This window comes from Petaurus breviceps, unplaced genomic scaffold (genome assembly GCF_028583685.1).
Source record: "Petaurus breviceps papuanus isolate PSGF00001 unplaced genomic scaffold, PetGlider_PUasm1.0 77, whole genome shotgun sequence".
NCBI classification, from domain to species: Eukaryota; Metazoa; Chordata; class Mammalia; order Diprotodontia; family Petauridae; genus Petaurus; species Petaurus breviceps.
Genome location: NW_027186492.1, coordinates 17,478,411 through 17,487,412, shown reverse-complemented (window position 1 = coordinate 17,487,412; position 9,002 = coordinate 17,478,411).

Here is a 9,002-nt window from a genome sequence, read left to right as displayed (position 1 = left end):
TAATATTGTTACCAAGATTATAGTAATTCTAAATCACAAATCCAAATTTTATTTTCAATTATATTTATTAAATGTATGCGTATATATATGGTATAGTGAATTAAACACTGGGGTGGGAGTCAAAGGGTTTTGACTTTACCACTAACTTTTCCTGTGACCTTGGGTAAGTGGACTTTACTTTTCAAGCTTTTGTTCTCTCATCTACAAAATGAGAAGGTTGAACTAGATAACCTCATAGTATACTATGTATAGTATACTACAATACTATAGTGTACTACAAATTTGAAGATTTACATGAACTGATGCAAAGAGAAATTAACAGGACCAGAAGAACATTGTACATGCTAATAGCAACATTGTCTGATGAGCAGCAGTGAACAACTTAGCCATTCTCAGCAAAACAATGATCTAAACAATCCCAAAGTTGTAACAGTAATGCTACTTGTAGTTGCTGTGGAGGTGTAAGACCAATAACACCAGCACAGGGAAAGACTGCTAGCACAGGTCCTTTGATCTGCTCTCCAAAGGAAAGGAACTCAAAAGGGGTGAACAATCTAACTTTGATCAAACACACATATGATTTACTTAGTTCAGGGGAAAAAGTCAGGACCCTGAACTTCAGAAGAAATAATTATAAGCAGAAATAATAGGATAAAACCAACAGACAAGGCTTCTAACCATCTGATCAAATAATGCATACATCACAGGTTAACAGACAGATCCAACTGTCTGATCATTACATACATACATAGTTACCAGAAAGAGAAGCACCAACATCTGGGGTTTCAAAATCAGGGGAGGGGGCTCCTTAATGGCTACCCAGAGTCTCATCTGGCAAATCACTTGAACACTCTTCCCATAAGTAAGCCCCAAAGCAAAATGCTAATTTCAGAGTATATATATATATATACTTCTGAGGGTCAGAGGGCATCACAACCCTCATGACCCACTGCCTAATTGCAAAGTAGCAAAAGATGTGGTCCTTTCTTAAAAAAACAAGCCTCCATTAATCAAGCTTCTCTTGTTGGGTTCCATGTGAAGCCTATTAATGGGTGGGGACGATTTTCAACTCCCATTAATATTATTACACCACCTCCAGAGAAAGAACTGACATTGTTTGAAGACAGACTGAAGCATGCTATTTTTCATCTTCTTTCTTTCATTCTTTTTTTTTTCTTTTCTTCAAGCCTTCTTGTTCAAAATGACTATTACAGATATATTTTAGAAGGTTGCACATGTATTACCAATACTGAATTGCTTACTGTCTAGGGGGGGAGAGAAGGATAGATTTTGGAACTCAAAACTTTTTTTTTTGTTTAAAAATATGTTTTAAATTTAGAAAAAAATATAAAAAATCTGACTCACATGGATAAAAATTATTCATTTATTATTTTAATAGACATATGTTTTCTTTACAAGTGCCAGTGTATATTAATATGAACCCAGTCTGGGTTTTGCTAAAACACGTAACTATACTGTTAACTATGGTATATGTTAATTATGGCTATTATGGCTAACTATGATAACTACCTATCCTGCAAACTGGGATAGTAGTTCCATTACTTACACTACTTATTTTATTTCTATACTTCTATGGAAGATAGATGGAAAAATATGAACTCTTGTCCGTAAGAAGGAATTTAGGATAGAAATTTTTATTGGTGGAGGAAGTATTACATTGATTACATCATAAATCTTTTCTAAGTATCAAAAGCTTTATCTATACTTATATAAATAATTACCACATGAAAATTGTATACATTTTCCAAAAGTAAAATTGTTCTTATAAAATATATATAGCCCTCTGTAAGCAACAATGAACAGAAGAAACTGCCTATTTTTCTTAGATAAAATTCCTTCGAATAGATAAAAGCATATTTGTGACTATGAATATTTAGAAATTGGGTCACAGGAAGAAATTTAATCTTAATAAATATTTATTATGTAAAAACCCTGTTAAAATAACCATATTTATATAAAACAGTAAAAAAAAAAACTATCATGAGAAGTTTAAGCATCAAAGATACCTATTTTGTACACGTTATTTCTCATCTTTTAGGAAGTTTTTCCCCATATTTTAGTATATTAATTACATTCAGTATAATTTTAAACTATATATATGTGTGTGTGTGTCTGTGTGTGTGTGTGTCTGTGTGTGTGTTTGTATGTGTGTGTGTGTGAGATGAATGGTCAATTTTCTGGAATAAAACAAAATGGATAGCAATCTCTTATTTGACCCTATTCCTTCTGCTAATATCAAGAAAACAACTTTACTATAATGTGTTCTTTTATGAAAATCACATGGTTTTTAGTGTTTTCAAATCATATATAAGATTATAAATTACCCCCCTATATTTCCTCCTGTTAGAGATTTCTGTAATTCTAAGCCAGGCCCAAGTGAACTATATTATCCATATATAGGGATTAAAATACCTGCTACCTCTCACTAGAGAATTAGATGATCTCCTTAAGCAGCCTAGGTCACATGTATGCCTTCATACAAGAAAAGAAAAGATATGCTAGTGTTACACATGGCCTTGGCCAGTCAAAATGTCCTGCTATGCTGAAGACACAAATGCAATTAGCCAGCCATAGGGGTCTCATATATCAGATCTGGAGTGAGCCCCTTCAGGAAGATTCTAATAACTCTCTCTCAGTGCTTCTTCTCTGTTGTAATATTGAATTTGGAATAGCTACATGCATGAAAATCAGAAAGGATTTCATTTTCGGAGTCGCAGGTTAGCCAAGTAAAGGCCCAGTAATAGAAGAAAAAGATGAGATACAGAGGAAGAAAGAGAAAGAGAGAGAGAGAGAGAGAGAGAGAGAGAGAGAGAGAGAGAGAGAGAGAGAGAGAGAGAGAGAGAGAGAAACTGTGCAGCTTGTTTCTTAGAAATGAACATTCTGACAGCTGAACAAATTGAATTTTCTCTTTCAGATACAGTTGGAAAATAATGAGAGTTATCCATACTAATTTTGATGTTCAAAAGCACCACACAGAGGTTGATTTCCTCTTTCAGAAATTCTATATGTCATATACACACCTATACAACCAAATATACACACATAAGGTGGAAAGGTCTTCCTCTCAGGGCAATAGGAAGATATAACATTCAAAGTATTTTGTGTTTCTTATGAGAAAGGGGCTAAATGATACTAAATTAATGTGTGACTACATTTTTAGACCATGGCTGTTACCTCATTTATATAGGAAAATACTAAGGAGGAAACTCCTTTTATCCATACTACTCAGTAATTTTTTTTTTCTTTTTGCTTTTTGGATGGGGAAAGATAGAGCAATTGGGGTTAAGTGACTTGCCCAAGGTCACACAACTAGTTTTGTGTTAAGTGTCTGAGGCTGGATTTGAACTCAGGTCCTCCTGACTCCAGGGCCAGTACTCTATTCACTGAGCCACCTAACTGCCCCTGCTCAGTTATTTATAATCTTAAAGAGTTACCTGCTAGCATAGAGAAGTTAAGTAACTTGGTCAGACTAGCACAACTACTGCATGTCAGAGACCTAACTGGAACACAGTTCTTTCCAACTCTAAGGTAGTCTCTCAATTCACCATACCATGCTACCTCTACATAATTCTGCTAATATACTTATAGTGATGGACCTTTATTCAATCCTCACTATGTGCTCTGAGATAGCAGCTCCAACTAAACTTTGTAATGATTGATACTATTGATACTCTTGACTACCTTCCTTTTAGAAATTCTATCCTCAATTGGCTTCCATGACACTGCATTTTCCCAGTTCTCTCTCTACTTCTTTATCTCTTTGTCCACCTTGCCAGTTTTTTTTCCTTCTCCTTTTGTTTTACATTGTCCTTTTATTGTCCCTTACCCTTTTGCTCTTCCCTTTCTGTGATCACTTCTTTAATAATAGAATGATATGGTTATTTTTATGTCTCTTTACTTCATCGGTGACCTCAATGGGGATGACTCTTAAATATGAATTTCCAATACTGCCAACAGGAAATCTCCATTTAAACAATCTACCTTTACCTAGCTAAAATGACTCATAACTTTCCCTACACTCTTAATATGATTCTCATAGTTCTATAAGTTGTACCACCAGTAGTATGATGAAGTCAGCCTGTACTGGCTCTGGAGAATCAATTGTTAAATATTCACTGTGCGTATTTACATCTTTATACCTGGCAAGCAGTAAATACTACAAATCAGGGCTTGGTTTACTCTTCTGTTGATTGTCTAGACTTAAGAAAGTAATGGAAAAAATGTTAATAATGAAGATTAAACTTTAATGTGTTTAATGAGTACTTATTTCCAGGAAAAAAAAAAAGTTCTGTAAGCTTGTCATCTCTTTCATCTCATTGACCCCTGAATATACTATATTCATCTACCTGACTGAAATACCCCTTTGTCAGTTTCAGGTGCCAACATTAACATTGAATCTGGAAGTTCTAGCCACAGTGACCTTGGAGTCAGGATTGTCATTAGAATATTGCAGCCACCTCGACTGGTGGAGAAGCCCAGGGAAACTAGGTTGCCAGGTACATAAGGAAGAGAATGATGGAGAAGATAATTTTAATCTTAACATTATCCTTAATAATCCCAATTTAAATTCTACTTTTCCAGAAGGCTTTAACGACTCAAGTTCAATATCTTTCATTTTCAGAATTATTTTCTACTTACTGTTTTTACTCCATAGTTTAACATTTAATTATTAGGGTTTTTGTTTGTTTTACAATCTGTCTTCTAGATGCCCTTTGAATGCCCATTGAGAACATGCAGTAATCTGATTTATATGCATGTACATGTACATATACATATAACAATTCATATATACATATATAAGGGGACTTGCTTAAGCATGCCCAGTTGGCCTAATATATGCTACACTATTTCTATATTCCCCCTAGCAAATGGATAAGAGTAGCCTCCTTTGATTGGCTTTGAAGCAGAACAAATTGCATCTTTAAAACTGACCAGGCTGAGATGACTGTCCCTCCCTTTCCTGATTCTTTTTTTCCTAATGTAACCAAGGGATTAAAATCACACAAAGTCCACCTATGGTACAGGCATCATGAAAATTCCCTCCCCCCCCCCCATTTTACCCTAGTTCCAAGAAATTGGCCTAGGGTATTTTAATTTCTGTTCTTTGTTATTTATCTCTGTCAGTTTCAGATGCCAGCATTAACACTGAACCTGGAAGTTCTAGCCACAGTGACCTTGAAGTCAGGATTGCAATTAGAATATTGCAGCCACCTAGACTGGCGGAGAAGCCCAGGGAAGATAGGTTGCCTGGGACATAAGGAAGAGAATGATGAAGAAGAGAAATAGAAATGCTATGGACTCATTTTTAGAGGCAAGGTAAAAGGGAGATGAGGAGAATGTAACTCCCTCTTCTGACTCTGTTCATGGGGCCCACACTATGTGTCACCTATGTATCATCACCTTCTGGGCACAGCAGGAAAGAGTAATCCAGAATAAGAGTCACTGTCTCAGTCTGGCCAGTTTTAAAGAGATAGTCTATTTGATCTGTTGCTGTTTGTTCTTCATTTTTGAAGAAGACCAATGACACCACACTGGCATCTCAACTTGTGCATGAGTTGGATTTAAGTGAGGCAGAGTTGTAGAAAGTCATCATCCTCATTCTGTCTTTCAGAGCCATCAAAGTTCAGAGGTAAGCCAAAATTCAGGACACCTGGGGATGCCCCAGGATACAGTGGATGACTTGGCATCTTTGATGTCTAACCAAGCTCTAAGCATTCCATTGGAATAAATTGTTCTTATCAGCCCATTCCACCAGGAAAGGCTTCACATTCTAGGGATAGACTACCCTCTAGCTCAGCAATGGGTTTATGGTCCTTCAGTTACCCTAAATCTGGTTTAGCTTATCTGCTGAGATGGCTTATTGCTATGTGTAATGCCAATCAAAGGCAACTTCCCAAGGTTAAAAATACCAGGATTGGTGCTCTCCATTTTGTTCAGTGACAAATTAAGAACAGAGAGCATCAAAATATAGCATAATTCAAAATACAGCATTTACCAAGTGTAATTCAATCAGGTACTACCCCTCCTCTGGACATTACATTCATTTAATCAATCACAAAGTCCCTCTTCTAAATACTTCTCTGCCCCTAGGCTGTATGTTCATTTAGTCAATCACAAAGCCCCACTTCTCAAATGGAGATTAGTTTCCAATCATAAGTAAAGTAAATTCATTTGTTCAATCACAGAGCACAAAAAAGTCAAAAGTTTCCCACCCTTGGATTACAACTAAATAGGCCATCAACCCCAGAGTTACAACAAGCTTAAGCACAGCATTTAATACCCAAAGAGAAGTCTTTTCTTCATCTTGACCCTAGGCAAGTTCTCAGCAATATTTGTTCCTGGGGAAACAAAGCTTAGCAAGGCCACAAGATACATTGCCAGTGTCTTCATTCATTCATTATCTGTCTGCAGAACAGTCTCAGGAGCTCTGAACCAACAGCAAGGTTCCAGGGCCTATGCAACAACAGCACTGTCTTTCACCAGTGGACAAATCTGGCAAAACAACATCAAAACAGACCATGTCTCCTCAGTCCATGGCAGCTCTGGGTGGCAGCTCTCAAAAGTCCTGGACAATTCAAACTGGCCCTCAGCAATCCTCTCTGTCTCTCTCTGCCTCCAAGATGCTGCTTCCAAAAAGTTCTTCTGCCTCTCTCTTTGCTTGTGTCTCTCTAAATTTATGTCACCAGCTCCTCCCAGTTCAGCATTCTTTTTTCAAATCAACAAGTCCATCCCACAAGTGGCATTCACAAGTTCTGGGTTTTAACACAATCAATCCAAAAACCAAGCCAATACAGGGAGATTTTTAAATTCCATTACTATTACAATATGGCTGCTACATATGCTACAGCTTTTAGAGCTACAGATGAGTTGATTGCCAGGTGGACATCAGAGGTTGATGAGCAGTCCTGAAAAGGGCTTGGCAAACCTTCACCCAGAAGTTCCTTGAATATCCATACAACCCAAATCCATCTATATATTCAATCACAGAAGACTACCCCCACCCACATGGTAAGGGGAATCTAGACCCTAGATCCCTCCACATCTTAAGTGATCTGGGCATGTGCGTGCCAGCTCCTTTACACACATACACACCCATACTCACATACACACCCACTGAGGTATATGTATTTGCATATATAAACATACACATATATGTGTCTGCATGTATATGCATTTATATATATATATATACATGTACATTTATATTCTATTATACTGTGCTTAGTAAACATGGACATTTTCTCTTTTCTATGTTCTCCTTTATCTATGCATGTAAATTCTCAGAATGCCAGTGTGTATTTCTCATCTTCATTTCAGTTTGTTTGATTTGTAAATATCAACTGTATATTATTGAGATTTGTGTTAGCCTAGTTTAACCATGTGGAAAAGAAAACAACTTAGATAATAGCTAATCCCCTTTGAATTTTGCATATCTCTTTTTCTTTCTCTCTCCATATGTGTCTTGTGTGTATACATGCACGTGTGTATACACATGCATATGTACATGTGTGTGTATTTAATGATGGCTCAGAAAAAAAAGATTGATGGGATTATATCTAAGACCCTTGTCCCTTAATGATACTCATGGATTGTGAATAGAAAGAACATTTAGAGACTCCTTTATGAAGGAGGAGGAATGCAGTCATGGACGAAAATCTCCAACAAAATAAATATCTTGGGGAAATTTGGTGTAGGATTGAATTGATTTATGTGAACAATTAGGTCACTTATTTGAAGAGTAGGTAGACCTTTCTTGAACTTCAAAAGTTTTCAACCCTTCTGTTTTTATCTCTCAGTTTGTAGCAGGTAGTTAATATTACTTTCCTTGTCATTAAAAATTATTCCTACACATACTAACTGCTTCACCACATTTTTCCCCTTCAATGAAAGCACTAACTACCCTTATATAGGTTTTCAATACCTTACTATGCCCCTGAGTCAATAAATTAAATTACTGATGATAATGATGTAGCAATGCCAAAGGCTAGTAGACTTAAAGGGGGGAAATGACTTATTAATGAGGAAGATAGTTTCCAATATTTTGTGGATTCTAGATCTTTTTCATGCATTCTACATTTGATGGCATGAAAATATATGTTTTCTTTGTTAATTCCCTATATATATATATGTATACACACACATGTCTGCATATACACATAGAAAAGGAAAACAAAAAAGAAAATTATTCATCCCTGTACCTTTGAGAATAATTCACACAAAGAGATGATCAGGTCCAACTGATGTGAGCAGTTACCTTATCATCACCCCCTCCTCAAGAACTGGAATCTAAGGAAACTCCTATTTTTAGCTTTTTTATTGGCCTTTTTAATAAGTTATTTTTCTTAATCTGAGGTTAAGCAGTTAAAATGGGTTCATCCCTTTCATTTTACTCTGCACCACCAAGTGACTGAGAGCCTGAGTTCTAATGAGGCAGCCATTCCAAACACGTACAGACAAAGAAGTGGTTTCCCTGGCAACAGGAACCATGTAAAAGCTCTCAGAGCAGTTATCGCCCCAACCCACTCCCCCTTCCCCTGCATATAGGTTTCTTTTCACTTAGGCTTCCTTTTTAGTTGCCTTCATCAGTGTAATTCATTGTCAAAGTTTATCGAGGATAAATATTATAGCCCTGGACCAAGATGCCTCAAAAAAAAAAAAAAGAATATATTTGTATGATCAGGCAAAGCCTGATGATAGAAAGCAAATGACTTTTGGGGGAAGGAGAAGTACATGCTAACTCTCATCTCAGAGCAGGCCTTAAGAACATATATTTTCACTATTAAATAGCATGTCCTCAGAGACAGAAAACTCATAGGATATTTTGACCCATACATTATGGTAGACCTGATCATGATCATCAAACTTTGTCAGAAACATTTACCAAGAAAAGAATATGCCCAAGAGGTTGTATCATTCTGTCACTGGATCTGAAAGCAAGATAAAACCTCCCAAAGAAGGTACTGAATCCAACTTTCTTTCTT